The sequence below is a fragment of the Cololabis saira genome, chromosome 12, assembly GCF_033807715.1.
Source record: "Cololabis saira isolate AMF1-May2022 chromosome 12, fColSai1.1, whole genome shotgun sequence".
Classification (NCBI taxonomy): Eukaryota; Metazoa; Chordata; class Actinopteri; order Beloniformes; family Belonidae; genus Cololabis; species Cololabis saira.
Window position 1 is genome coordinate 44,882,278 of NC_084598.1, and position 14,244 is coordinate 44,896,521.

The window sequence follows — 14,244 nt, forward strand, 5'->3', positions numbered from 1 at the left end:
AGGAGGAGCCTGTATTTCAGGAAGTGTTATAGAACTATGAGGTATACTGGCAGCAAGTGAGGGTCAAATGTTAACAAAAAAATCATTAAATCCATCAGCAATTTCTACAGGGTCAGTTACTAACTTACTTTCCAGTCCCACTTGAAATTCATCACATGATATTTTATTGGGAGGAGTTTTTTTCATGATCTCATTGATAATTGACCAAGTTGACTTCATATTATTACCAGACTCAGTAAATTTAGTTTCATAATGTTGTCTCTTAGCAATTTGGAGGAGATGATGAAGTTTGTTCCTATAAGAGGAATAAGACTTAAAATTCAGTGGAGATGGGCTGGTTAGGTATGTTTTATAAAGTTTATGCTTTTTTCTTATTGATTTCTTTAGACCCTTGGTGAGCCAAGATTTAGATTTTTGGGGGCACCTTTTTGTATTCTGGTAGGGGAAAGCAATATCAAATAATTTAGAAAATAGTTTAAAAAATATATCATATGCTTTCTGGGCATCGTCTTCCATCTCCACCGAATGCCATGAATTTTCATAGAGGGACAGGATGAACTTAGCTATGTTAGCCTGACAGAAGTTTCTATGGGAGGTTGCTGGCTTGCCTTTTTTGAAAGGAGCAACAGTGTGTGTTAAGTGGAATAGGGGGAGGTGGTCAGATCTTCCGCATCAATCTTCCGCATCACTCTTCTGCATTACTCTTCTGCTTCCTGCCTTCCTCTCAGGGACGTTATATTTCTGAACGTTAACCCCGGAGTTTCCTCTCCCGCTCTGACGTGATAAACATGACGGCGTATTAAATACTTAAAAAGGTGCTTTGTGGTATTTTTAGCAGCATTTGTTCCTCTGGGAGCCGCAGCCTCGGATGTTGGAACAGGTTGTAGTTTTCCAGCCGGATCTTCCAGACTGAAATAGCGCACACTGCTAACATAATGCTAACAACACATCTGATAGCTTCACCTGGAGACCAGAAACAGGAAGTTGAAGGTGACGTTGTTTCTGTCCCCACTGAGGACGGTCGGACCTCCAGTTCAGTTTGTTTTTTAAATACATTTATGCAATTACTCTGTGTCTATTTGTATTGATTATTCTATTATTTAATACATATAAAATACAAATGCATATCAGAACAATATGATGGATTTCACTAGGTATTATCTTTCCCAACACTTGTACCCCCTCATATCTTGAAATGTGATGTCCCAGCGTCCCTGACGACAGTGGTCGCTATCAATCTGGTTTTTAGCTCTGCAGTGTTACTAACTTACAAAAATGAAAAGGAAGCAGACAACCACGCAATTTTCTTTTCAAAAAAAGACGGCAAGTGATGGTCCAATGTTGCCCCGGCAACGGAGGGAGAAGGACCGGGTAGGGAAAGCGGGAGTCAGGCTATTAACGAGGCTGTTAGCCACTCATTAATTATGCAAGTTCATCTTAAGGTAAGATATCAAATCACTCTACCCTCTTATAAAAAGGGAAATATTTGACTTTTTTTACTCTCTCTCTCTTTCTCTCTTCTGCTCCCTCCCTCTCCTTTTTGCATTTGGACTTTAACTGTTTTAAAGCAGCACAACGTAACTTTCAGCTTTTGTTGAGTTTGGCGTCTCCTTTGGACAAAAGCGGTAGTGCTTTACCAGTAGTGTGGCAGGGTTCCTACCATGCTCCTCAAAGTTACATAGTGCCAGTGAAGGCGATACAGACCCCTCAGACCATGACAGAGGTGTCATTAAACCTGTTGGAAGTTGATGTACCATCACAATGACTCTGGAAATATTATATTAAGGTGGAAAAGTTACGTAGTGTCGCTTTAAGTTAAACTGGGATGTCGTGATATTGTTGCACTGACATAGTGAATGAAGTGACAGAATGAGTTAAATTGTGTTTGTCAGATACGAGATTTCTGCTCTCTAACTCTGCCACTTGCTGTCCTTGGTGCCGAAAACGGATGCGTGTTGCGTAAAGCCGCATTGACTGAATTGATCAACACTTTAAAGTGTAGTGTTTGTAGTTACGTTAGCAGGATGTGAGCGAAACTGCATTTCAAAAAGTACAAATTTTCTTGACCACACAGATAAGCTACATAGCTGTGACTCGTAACCTTGCCATACCTTAGCTTTGACTGAATTGACGCCACTGCACTGGCGGCCGGACAGCTGAGGTTAGCGAGAGAGACGCACCGATCGATCTGCAACCGATCGGTATCGGCCCGATAATGGCCCTATCGCTTTTTATCGGAGATCAGAAAATAATAGTTCAAAGCAGCCGATCTGATGACGTTTACCACAACAAACCACCGCCCGCACGTACGTTCCCACAACTCAGACCGAGCTGTGGCCGTCTCTACAAAACATCAACACTGAAAACGGCAGAGTTTTACAACGTCCGAATAAGACAACAAATTTGCAGTTTGCTAGGTGTGTCCAAAGGAGATCCCCGAGGAGGAATGTTATAAAATAATTTCAACACTACGAAGCTGATAAGACTTTTGAAAGTTTCTCACATGAAGGAGGATATTGAGTTTCCAAAGTTGTCTGCCGCTAAGGCAGAAAGAACAGGAGCAACGCCGCTAACTCACCTGTAACAGAGACTTATAAACGACAGCAAGAAAAACAAAGAACTACATCGTATATGCTTTGCTCATCAGCCGCTTTCTTGTTGTACAAGACGTCGGGTTTAAACACGTTTGCAGTTTGGATCCGCGGTACGAGCTGCCGAGTCGTTAATATTTCACTGATAAATGACCGCCAGAGTTAAACCAAACTATATACACTCACACCTAAAACCTTTAACCTTCATGCAGATCGACAGTCATGTCAGTCTCTTCACGACTGACATCTGGAGTTCTAGAGTGAAGAGTTTCCTCACACGCGACGGATGCTATCGCTAAAGCTTTCACAAAGCTTAATAATTCATAATTCATTTTTATTTCAAGATTTAATTGTTTATAGTTTACAACTTGTATCAACTTTTAGAGAGTGACATGTCTGCTGTTGTCTGTGTTGGTGACATGTTGTACATAATTATTACCACAGGAAGCTGAAGCTGCTAAGCTACACTTACTCTTTGTAACTGATTCTAAATCGTCTCTAGAGTGAAATATTGCACATTGCCTCAGCCTGAAATAAAACAGTCAATCATGATACTTTCTCATCTCCTAATTTTTATAGCTAATAATACAATGTCAGTGTTGTACATGAGACAACAATATTGACGAATTTATGGATTTCACGCTGTGATCGGTGATCGGCCCTCAGAATCCTGATCGGTGCATCTCTATTTAGAACGTGAATAAAACCCCTGTTTGCAGCTTCTCTCTTCTTCGTTCAGATTCAGATTCAGATTCAGAATACTTTATTAGTCCCAAAGGGCAATTCATTTCTACAGTCGGCCTGCTCATAGCAACATAGTATCTTGGTACCATCAGTAGTATTTTGGTAGTATTTTGGTACCATTAGTAGTATTTTGGTAGTATTTTGGTACCAATAGTAGTATTTTGGTAGTATTTTGGTACCATCAGTAGTATTTTGGTAGTACCCTGGTACCATCAGTAGTATTTTGGTAGTATTTTGGTACCATCAGTAGTATTTTGGTAGTATTTTGGTACCATCAGTAGTATTTTGGTAGTATTTTGGTACCATCAGTAGTATTTTGGTAGTATCTTGGTACCATCAGTAGTATTTTGGTAGTATTTTGGTACCATCAGTAGTATTTTGGTAGTATCTTGGTACCATCAGTAGTATTTTGGTAGTATCTTGGTACCATCAGTAGTATTTTGGTAGTATTTTGGTACCAATAGTAGTATTTTGGTACCATCAGCAGGATAAGGGTGGGATAGTATTTTGGTAGTATTTTGGTACCATTAGTAGTATTTTGGTACCATCAGCAGGATCAGGGTGGGAGAGTATTTTGGTAGTATCTTGGTACCATCGGTAGTATTTTGGTAGTATTTTGGTACCATCAGTAGTATCTTGTTACCATCAGTAGTATTTTGGTAGTACCTTGGTACCATCAGTAGTATTTTGGTACCATATGCAGGATAAGGGTGGGATAGTATTTTGGTACCATCAGTAGTATTTTGGTAGTACCCTGGTACCATCAGTAGTATCTTGGTACCATTAGTAGTATTTTGGTAGTATTTTGGTACCATTAGTAGTATCTTGTTACCATTAGTAGTATTTTGGTAGTACCTTGGTACCATCAGTAGTATTTTGGTAGTATTTTGGTACCATATGCAGGATAAGGGTGGGATAGTATTTTGGTAGTATCTTGGTACCATCGGTAGTATTTTGGTAGTATCTTGGTACCATCAGTAGTATTTCGGTAGTATTTTGGTACCATTAGTAGTATTTTGGTAGTATTTTGGTACCATGAGTAGAATCAGGGTGGGATAGTATATTGGTAGTATTTTGGTACCATCAGTAGTATTTTGGTACCATCAGCAGGATAAGGGTGGGATAGTATTTCGGTAGTATCTTGGTACCATCAGTAGTATTTTGGTAGTATTTTGGTACCATCAGTAGTATTTTGGTAGTATTTTGGTACCATATGCAGGATAAGGGTGGGATAGTATTTTGGTAGTATTTTCGTACCATCAGTAGTATCTTGGTACCATCAGTAGTATTTTGGTAGTATTTTCGTACCATTAGTAGTATTTTGGTAGTATTTTGGTACCATCAGTAGTATTTTGGTACCATATGCAGGATAAGGGTGGGATAGTATTTTGGTACCATTAGTAGTATATTGGTAGTATTTTGGTACCATCAGCAGGATCAGGGTGGGATAGTATATTGGTAGTATTTTGGTACCATTAGTAGTATTTTGGTACCATCAGCAGGATCAGGGTGGGATAGTATATTGGTAGTATTTTGGTACCATTAGTAGTATTTTGGTAGTATTTTGGTACCATCAGCAGGATCAGGGTGGGATAGTATTTTGGTAGTATTTTGGTACCATCAGTAATATTTTGGTAGTATTTTGGTACCATCAGCAGGATCAGGGTGGGATAGTATTTTGGTACCATCAGTAGGATCAGGGTGGGATAGTATTTTGGTAGTATTTTGGTACCATCAGTAGTATTTTGGTAGTATTTTGGTACCATCAGTAGTATCTTGGTACCATCAGTAGTATTTTGGTAGTACCTTGGTACCATCAGTAGTATTTTGGTAGTATTTTGGTACCATATGCAGGATAAGGGTGGGATAGTATTTTGGTAGTATCTTGGTACCATCGGTAGTATTTTGGTAGTATCTTGGTACCATCAGTAGTATTTTGGTACCATCAGCAGGATAAGGGTGGGATAGTATTTCGGTAGTATCTTGGTACCATCAGTAGTATTTTGGTAGTATTTTGGTACCATCAGTAGTATTTTGGTAGTATTTTGGTACCATATGCAGGATAAGGGTGGGATAGTATTTTGGTAGTATTTTCGTACCATAAGTAGTATCTTGGTACCATCAGTAGTATTTTGGTAGTATTTTCGTACCATTAGTAGTATTTTGGTAGTATTTTGGTACCATCAGTAGTATTTTGGTACCATATGCAGGATAAGGGTGGGATAGTATTTTGGTACCATTAGTAGTATATTGGTAGTATTTTGGTACCATCAGCAGGATCAGGGTGGGATAGTATATTGGTAGTATTTTGGTACCATTAGTAGTATTTTGGTACCATCAGCAGGATCAGGGTGGGATAGTATATTGGTAGTATTTTGGTACCATTAGTAGTATTTTGGTAGTATTTTGGTACCATCAGCAGGATCAGGGTGGGATAGTATTTTGGTAGTATTTTGGTACCATCAGTAATATTTTGGTAGTATTTTGGTACCATCAGTAGGATCAGGGTGGGATAGTATTTTGGTAGTATTTTGGTACCATCAGTAGTATTTTGGTAGTATTTTGGTACCATCAGTAGTATCTTGGTACCATCAGTAGTATTTTGGTAGTATTTTCGTACCATTAGTAGTATTTTGGTAGTATTTTGGTACCATCAGTAGTATTTTGGTAGTATTTTCGTACCATTAGTAGTATTTTGGTAGTATTTTGGTACCATCAGTAGTATTTTGGTACCATATGCAGGATAAGGGTGGGATAGTATTTTGGTACCATCAGTAGTATTTTGGTAGTATTTTGGTACCATCAGTAGTATTTTGGTAGTATTTTCGTACCATTAGTAGTATTTTGGTAGTATTTTGGTACCATCAGTAGTATTTTGGTACCATATGCAGGATAAGGGTGGGATAGTATTTTGGTACCATTAGTAGTATATTGGTAGTATTTTGGTACCATTAGTAGTATTTTGGTACCATCAGCAGGATCAGGGTGGGATAGTATTTTGGTAGTATTTTGGTACCATCAGTAGTATTTTGGTAGTATTTTGGTACCATCAGTAGTATTTTGGTACCATCAGTAGTATTTTGGTACCATCAGTAGTATTTTGGTAGTATTTTGGTACCATCAGTAGTATTTTGGTAGTATTTTGGTACCATCAGTAGTATTTTGGTACCATCAGTAGTATCTTGGTACCATCAGTAGTATTTTGGTAGTATCTTGGTACCATCAGTAGTATTTTGGTAGTATCTTGGTACCATCAGTAGTATTTTGGTAGTATTTTGGTATCATCAGTAGTATTTTGGTAGTATTTTGGTATCATCAGTAGTATTATGGTAGTATCTTGGTACCATCAGTAGTATTTTGGTAGTATCTTGGTACCATCAGTAGTATTTTGGTAGTATTTTGGTACCATCAGTAGTATTTTGGTAGTATTTTGGTACCATCAGTAGTATTTTGGTAGTATCTTGGTACCATCAGTAGTATTTTGGTAGTATCTTGGTACCATCAGTAGTATTTTGGTAGTATTTTGGTACCATTAGTAGTATTTTGGTACCATCAGTAGTATTTTGGTAGTATTTTGGTACCATCAGTAGTATTATGGTAGTATCTTGGTACCATCAGTAGTATTATGGTAGTATCTTGGTACCATCAGTAGTATTTTGGTAGTATCTTGGTACCATCAGTAGTATTTTGGTACCATTAGTAGTATTTTGGTAGTATTTTGGTACCATCAGCAGGATCAGGGTGGGATAGTATTTTGGTAGTATTTTGGTACCATCAGTAGTATTTTGGTAGTATTTTGGTACCATCAGTAGTATTTTGGTACCATCAGTAGTATTTTGGTAGTATTTTGGTACCATCAGTAGTATTATGGTAGTATCTTGGTACCATCAGTAGTATTTTGGTAGTATCTTGGTACCATCAGTAGTATTTTGGTAGTATTTTGGTACCATCAGTAGTATTATGGTAGTATCTTGGTACCATCAGTAGTATTTTGGTAGTATCTTGGTACCATCAGTAGTATTTTGGTAGTATCTTGGTACCATCAGTAGTATTTTGGTAGTATTTTGGTATCATCAGTAGTATTATGGTAGTATCTTGGTACCATCAGTAGTATTTTGGTAGTATCTTGGTACCATCAGTAGTATTTTGGTAGTATCTTGGTACCATCAGTAGTATTTTGGTAGTATCTTGGTACCATCAGTAGTATTTTGGTAGTATTTTGGTATCATCAGTAGTATTTTGGTAGTATTTTGGTACCATCAGCAGGATCAGGGTGGGATAGTATTTTGGTAGTATTTTGGTACCATCAGTAGTATTTTGGTAGTATTTTGGTACCATCAGTAGTATTTTGGTACCATCAGTAGTATTTTGGTACCATCAGTAGTATTTTGGTAGTATTTTGGTACCATCAGTAGTATTTTGGTAGTATTTTGGTACCATCAGTAGTATTTTGGTACCATCAGTAGTATCTTGGTACCATCAGTAGTATTTTGGTAGTATCTTGGTACCATCAGTAGTATTTTGGTAGTATCTTGGTACCATCAGTAGTATTTTGGTAGTATTTTGGTATCATCAGTAGTATTTTGGTAGTATTTTGGTATCATCAGTAGTATTATGGTAGTATCTTGGTACCATCAGTAGTATTTTGGTAGTATCTTGGTACCATCAGTAGTATTTTGGTAGTATTTTGGTACCATCAGTAGTATTTTGGTAGTATTTTGGTACCATCAGTAGTATTTTGGTAGTATCTTGGTACCATCAGTAGTATTTTGGTAGTATCTTGGTACCATCAGTAGTATTTTGGTAGTATTTTGGTACCATTAGTAGTATTTTGGTACCATCAGTAGTATTTTGGTAGTATTTTGGTACCATCAGTAGTATTATGGTAGTATCTTGGTACCATCAGTAGTATTATGGTAGTATCTTGGTACCATCAGTAGTATTTTGGTAGTATCTTGGTACCATCAGTAGTATTTTGGTACCATTAGTAGTATTTTGGTACCATCAGCAGGATCAGGGTGGGATAGTATTTTGGTAGTATTTTGGTACCATCAGTAGTATTTTGGTAGTATTTTGGTACCATCAGTAGTATTTTGGTACCATCAGTAGTATTTTGGTACCATCAGTAGTATTTTGGTAGTATTTTGGTACCATCAGTAGTATTATGGTAGTATCTTGGTACCATCAGTAGTATTTTGGTAGTATCTTGGTACCATCAGTAGTATTTTGGTAGTATCTTGGTACCATCAGTAGTATTTTGGTAGTATTTTGGTATCATCAGTAGTATTATGGTAGTATCTTGGTACCATCAGTAGTATTTTGGTAGTATCTTGGTACCATCAGTAGTATTTTGGTAGTATCTTGGTACCATCAGTAGTATTTTGGTAGTATCTTGGTACCATCAGTAGTATTTTGGTAGTATTTTGGTATCATCAGTAGTATTTTGGTAGTATTTTGGTACCATCAGCAGTATTTTGGTACCATCAGTAGTATTTTGGTAGTATTTTGGTACCATCAGTAGTATCTTGGTACCATCAGTAGTATTTGGGTAGTATCTTGGTACCATCAGCAGTATTTTGGTACCATCAGTAGTATTTTGGTAGTATTTTGGTACCATCAGTAGTATTTTGGTAGTGTCTTGGTACCATCAGCAGGATCAGGGTGGGATAGTTTCATGTCTGTTTTCTGCACCAGCCGTGTTTCCAGACAGAGCAGAGTCTTTAAGCTGGACTCCAGTCACTTTAGAGCAAACTCTGATAATGTCATTCAGACACTTCTTGTCTTTCATGGATCGACCACCAAACCAACATGTAAAAGAAAATGTTAAAAGACTCAATAAAAGTTTGATAAAAAGTACACGAGATGTTTCTGCTGACACCAGAAGAGTTGAGTTTCCTCAGCAGATGATCCTCTGGTTTGCTCGCTTTACAACGCCATCAGTGTTTTCATTGAATTAAATTGCGAGTCAAACACAGTGCCCAAGTATTTGTACGTTTGTAGTATTTGTACCTCTTCATTGTGAACAGTGCTTGGTTTGGGGTCGACACTAGATTTCCTGAAATCTATGATCATTTCTTTGGTTTTTGGTACATTTAGGTCGACGGTATCCGGGTGTGTTTCCGTTGACCTGATGTGGCGGCTGCTGCCGCATCGCCGTTTCCCCGGCAACCGTGGGCGTCTGCGACCTCTGGGAACCAGGGATCCGTGGAGGAGGAAGCTGCTCTGTGTCCTGAAACCTGATGCTATTTTCTTCCTAGTAATTAACCTAAAGGCCAAACCGCTGAACGTGACGGGCGTCACCACCGCGGAGACGGAGACTCATCGTCTGCATAGAGCAGTTATCGATCTGAACGTTGTGGTTACGAGCAGCGGAGCGGCTCCACGTCCACAGATCAATAACTCTGTTAGAGGTTCTGATCACCGCAGGAAGAGAGAGATTCTCCACGCTGTGACACCGTCTGCGTCGTCATGGCGACGGTCACTCGCCGCCTGTGTGGAACGTGAGCAGAAGGAGAGCTGCTATTGGCGGAGAGCAGCACCCGCGGATGGGGGGGGGGGGGGTCTGCAGCTGACAGGGTGGCCCCGGGCCAAAGAACAGAACAGAACCAGAGGACCAGAGAAGAAACTGGAGCCGGGACTAAAACCAGGACCAGAACCAGGACTAGAGCTGGAGACAGAACCAGATTTTTTTTCATTATGCACTTCGAGATAAGAGTCGAAATGTTGAGAAAAAAGTCGAAATGTTGAGAAAAAAGTCAAAATTGCATGAATAAAGTTGAAATATTGAGAAAAAAGGTGAAATAGCATATGAAAAGAAATCTTCCTCCTCTAAAATATTTTTACTCCTGCATGGCCCTAATTTCATTCAGTTATTTTGAATCTTCTTCATAATATTCCTCTTTCTGAAGTAAAGAACCTCAGAACGGTTGAGTTAACCTATAAAGACAACCTTCATGTTCAGCTAATAAATCAAGTTTAATCAAGTTCAGGACAGTTTCAGTCTCACATGGTGAATATTAAACTCAGTTCTGATATAATTCTGGATGATGAACATGTTCAGACTCGGGATTCTACTTTCACACCCAGAGCTGATAGTAACGAGTTACATTTACTCCGTTACATTTACTTGAGTAAGTTTTGGGAAATGTTGTACTTTTAGGAGTAGTTTTGAATCACTATACTTTTTACTTTTACTTGAGTAGATTTGTGAAGAAGAAACTGTTCCTCTTCCTCCGCTACATTAGGCTACGTTGAGCTGTTACTTTTCTTTATCCCTTTTATCCACGTACGCGTCAATCTCATGACATCACTGGGTGATTCTTTGGGAAAAATGTTTGTTTTTGCATGTTTTGTCACATTTACACAGACTCAAACACACACAGAGTTTCTATGAGTTCATGTTTGTTCTAGTTCTGCTGGTTAAAAAAGAAAAGTACAAAGGCTTGACATTTTGTGCTACTTGTGCTTAATCTATTTTTTTATTCTGTTATTTTATATATTTTATTATTTATTAAAGTACTTGAATTTACTTTAAGATTATTTTAATTTAAGCTATTTTTTAAATTTTTTATTAATTTTAATTAATTTTATTATTTTATTGATTTAATTTGCCTGAAGATGATTATTTTCTACTTTTGTCTGTTTGAATGGTTGAATGGTCTGAATGGTACTTGAGTAGTTTTTTCACCAAATACTTTATTACTTTTACTCAAGTAATTATTTGGATGACTACTTTTTACTTCTACTTGAGTCATATTATTCTGAAGTAACAGTACTTTTACTTGAGTACAGTTTTTGGCTCCTCTACCAGCTCTGTTCACACCTCAACTCTTCTTTAATAAAACATGGTTCTTGTCACGTGACCTGCGCCTGTTTATACTTTAGCGCCTCTGAGCAGTTTTTACTCCGGTTTACTGGTTCATCCGGACCCAGAACCCCCCCAGGACCAGGTCCTCCTCCCGCACCCGGTCCTCCCGGACCCGGTCCTCCCGGACCCGGACTGGGGACGCGGGCGCGGGCCCCCATCAGGTGCCGCGGGGCCGCGCAAATGCTGCAAGGTCAAACCGCGGCGCCGGAGCGCCGTCACGACCCGCAACGCGTGCGAGGAGCTGCAAACAAGCCCCGAAACCAGGTCCTGCAGGTCTGGGTCCAGATCCTGGACCTGCACCCGGACCTGCTGCACCTGGTTTCTGCAGGATGCTGCAGGATGCGCAAACATCCGCCGGGGCTGCAGTGCGCAGCATCAGCACCAGCATCCCTCCATCCCTCCATCCCTCCAGCTGCTGCACCACAACAAACCCCCTGCAGAGGCCCAGGATGCGGATCACACCTCCGTGCACGCTCCGTGCACGCTCCGGGACCTGGACCCGGAGCTGGAGCAGGACCAGGACCAGGACCAGGACCCGGGACCAGGACCAGCTCTTACCTGCTGACTCGTCTCCGCAGAGCCGCCCTCACGCACCCATCACTTCCTGCGGGTGTCGGAGCGGGGATGTGCGCGCGCAGGATGGGTGGGGGGGGGGGGGGGGCAGGATGGATGGATGGGTCCGCGTCAGGAGGATCCAGGAGGGGGGGGGGTGTGGATGGATCAAGGGTATCTGCACCGCGGAAGCATCCGCGTCACGACGCGTCACAGCTGATTTAAAGGGAAACACCCCCGATTTTCTGCAGCAGAAACACAAGAGCTGCGCGCGCAGCTTCACCAAAACAGTCTCCCTCGTGTTGTTGTAGTCCCCCCCCCTCCCCCACCAGAGCTGGTAGAGGAGCCAAAAACTGTACTCAAGTAAAAGTACTGTTACTTCAGAATAATATGACTCAAGTAGAATTAAAAAGTAGTCATCCAAATAATTACTTGAGTAAAAGTAAAAAAGTACTTGGTGAAAAAACTACTCAAGTACTGAGTAACTGTTGAGTAACGTCTGTTTTATTTTTTTAACACAACCATTCAAACAGACAAAAGTACAAAATAATCATCTTCAGGTAAATTAAATCAATAAAATAAATTAAAATTAATACAAAAATAAAAAATAGCTTAAATTAAAATAATCTTTAAGTAAATTCAAGTACTTTAATACATAATAAAATAAATAAATTAATAACAGAATAAAAAAATAAATTAAGCACAAGTAGCACAAAATTTCAATCCTTTCTCCTTTTCTTTTTTAACCAGCAGAACTAGAACAAACATGAACTCATAGAAACTCTGTGTGTGTTTGAGTCTGTGTAAATGTGACAAAACATGCAAAAACAAACATTTTTCCCAAAGAATCACCCAGTGATGTCATGAGATTGACGCGTACGCGGATAAAAGGGATAAAAGAAAAGTAACAGCTCAACGTAGCCTAATGTAGCGGAGGAAGAGGAACAGTTTCTTCTTCACAAATCTACTCAAGTAAAAGTAAAAAGTATAGTGATTCAAAACTACTCCTAAAAGTACAACATTTCCCAAAACCTACTCAAGTAAATGTAACGGTGTAAATGTAACTCGTTTCTACCAACTCTGGTCCCCCCCCACCAGTACTGGAGTTGTAAAAAACAATCAGGGGGGTGGTGGATTTTATCATATGGGGACAGATAATTTGTGCTGATTACAAATAATATAATATATTACAAATAATAGCAGTGACCAAAACACCTGCAGAATTACTGCAGGAATGACATAGCAGCAGTTAAATGCAGCCTTCTGTAAGCTTTAAATATCCACTGGGCTTACATCAAATACATCAAAACACAACAATAAAAAACACTTTTCTGAACTTATCAATATGACTCTGTCCTTCACAGGATAAGTAACATGGATCACTGCAAAAACTCACAATCTTAACAAGAATATTTGTCTTATTTCTAGTTAAAATGTCTCATTTTAGTAAAAAACTCTCATTACACTTAAAACAAGACTCATCACTGGAAAAAACAACAATTTTCACCTGTTTCAAGTAGATTTTCACTTAAAATAAGTAGAAAAATCTGCCAGTGGAACAAGATTTTTCTGCTTGTAATAGGAAGATAAATCTTTTCCTACTTATTTCAAGTGAAAGTTTACTTGAAACAGGTGAAAATTGTCAAATAAGTTATTTTTCTGGAGTTATTTTTCTGGTGATGACTCTAAATGTTGAAATAGCAGTAAAACCACATTCATTGATGAAATTACATAAGTCAAATATTTTTTTTCAGGGGGGGATGATTTGGACCGTTTTTATTTCAGGGGGGGGGGGGGATGATTTGGACCGTTTTTATTTCAGGGGGGGATGCCATCACCCCTCATCCCCCCTCAACTCCAGTACTGCCTATCAGCAAGGATCAATCATGATTATTGATTGTTGACCGGATGCAGAAATGATTCAGAACTGATTGAGGTGAGGAAGATACGGGAAGGTTCTGCACATGCGCAGGTTTTCTTCCTGAAGGTCCTGTTCGGCCCGGCTTGCTGTGATACCAAACCTTCACCAGCAGAGGGCGCCAGAGCTCCGCCCCCTACACGGGGTTGGTTTGATTCCTGGTCACGTGGTTCGTTTTAACTACAATTAATCTTCTGCTCAGCAGCCGTTTATGGAACCATCTAAAACACTGGACTATGTCAAGACTAAAAACCTTTTTACTCAGGAAGGTTTTTATACGGAAGTATATCAGGACCAGGCAAGAGAAAAATAAAAATAATGTTTTAGAGGAGGAAGATTTTTTTTGAAATGTTGAGGAAAAAAGGCGAAATTTCGACGTATTTTTTTCTCCCTTTTTTTTTACCTGACCTCCTCTTCACATTTAATTTTATATATGTATATATATATATATATATATATATATATATATATATATATATATATATATATATATTGTGATGGCCACAGCCACACAGGCCAGTTGAAGAGGGTAATATCCTACACACTAGGCCCTCATTACTTTAAGCACACAG

At 39.1% G+C, this 14,244-nt stretch overlaps 1 protein-coding gene across 2 annotated transcripts in view; it reads right to left on the reverse strand.

The window, feature by feature from the left end:
• snphb (syntaphilin b) overlaps positions 1 to 11,817 on the reverse strand; it is a 42,471-nt gene extending 30,654 nt beyond the window's left edge. For both annotated transcript variants that reach the window (XM_061736869.1, XM_061736867.1), the window contains exon 1: positions 11,761 to 11,817. The gene's annotated coding sequence lies outside the window, so the exon portion shown is untranslated. The remainder of the gene's footprint in view (positions 1 to 11,760) is intronic.
• Between the last annotated feature and the right edge of the window lie 2,427 nt (positions 11,818 to 14,244).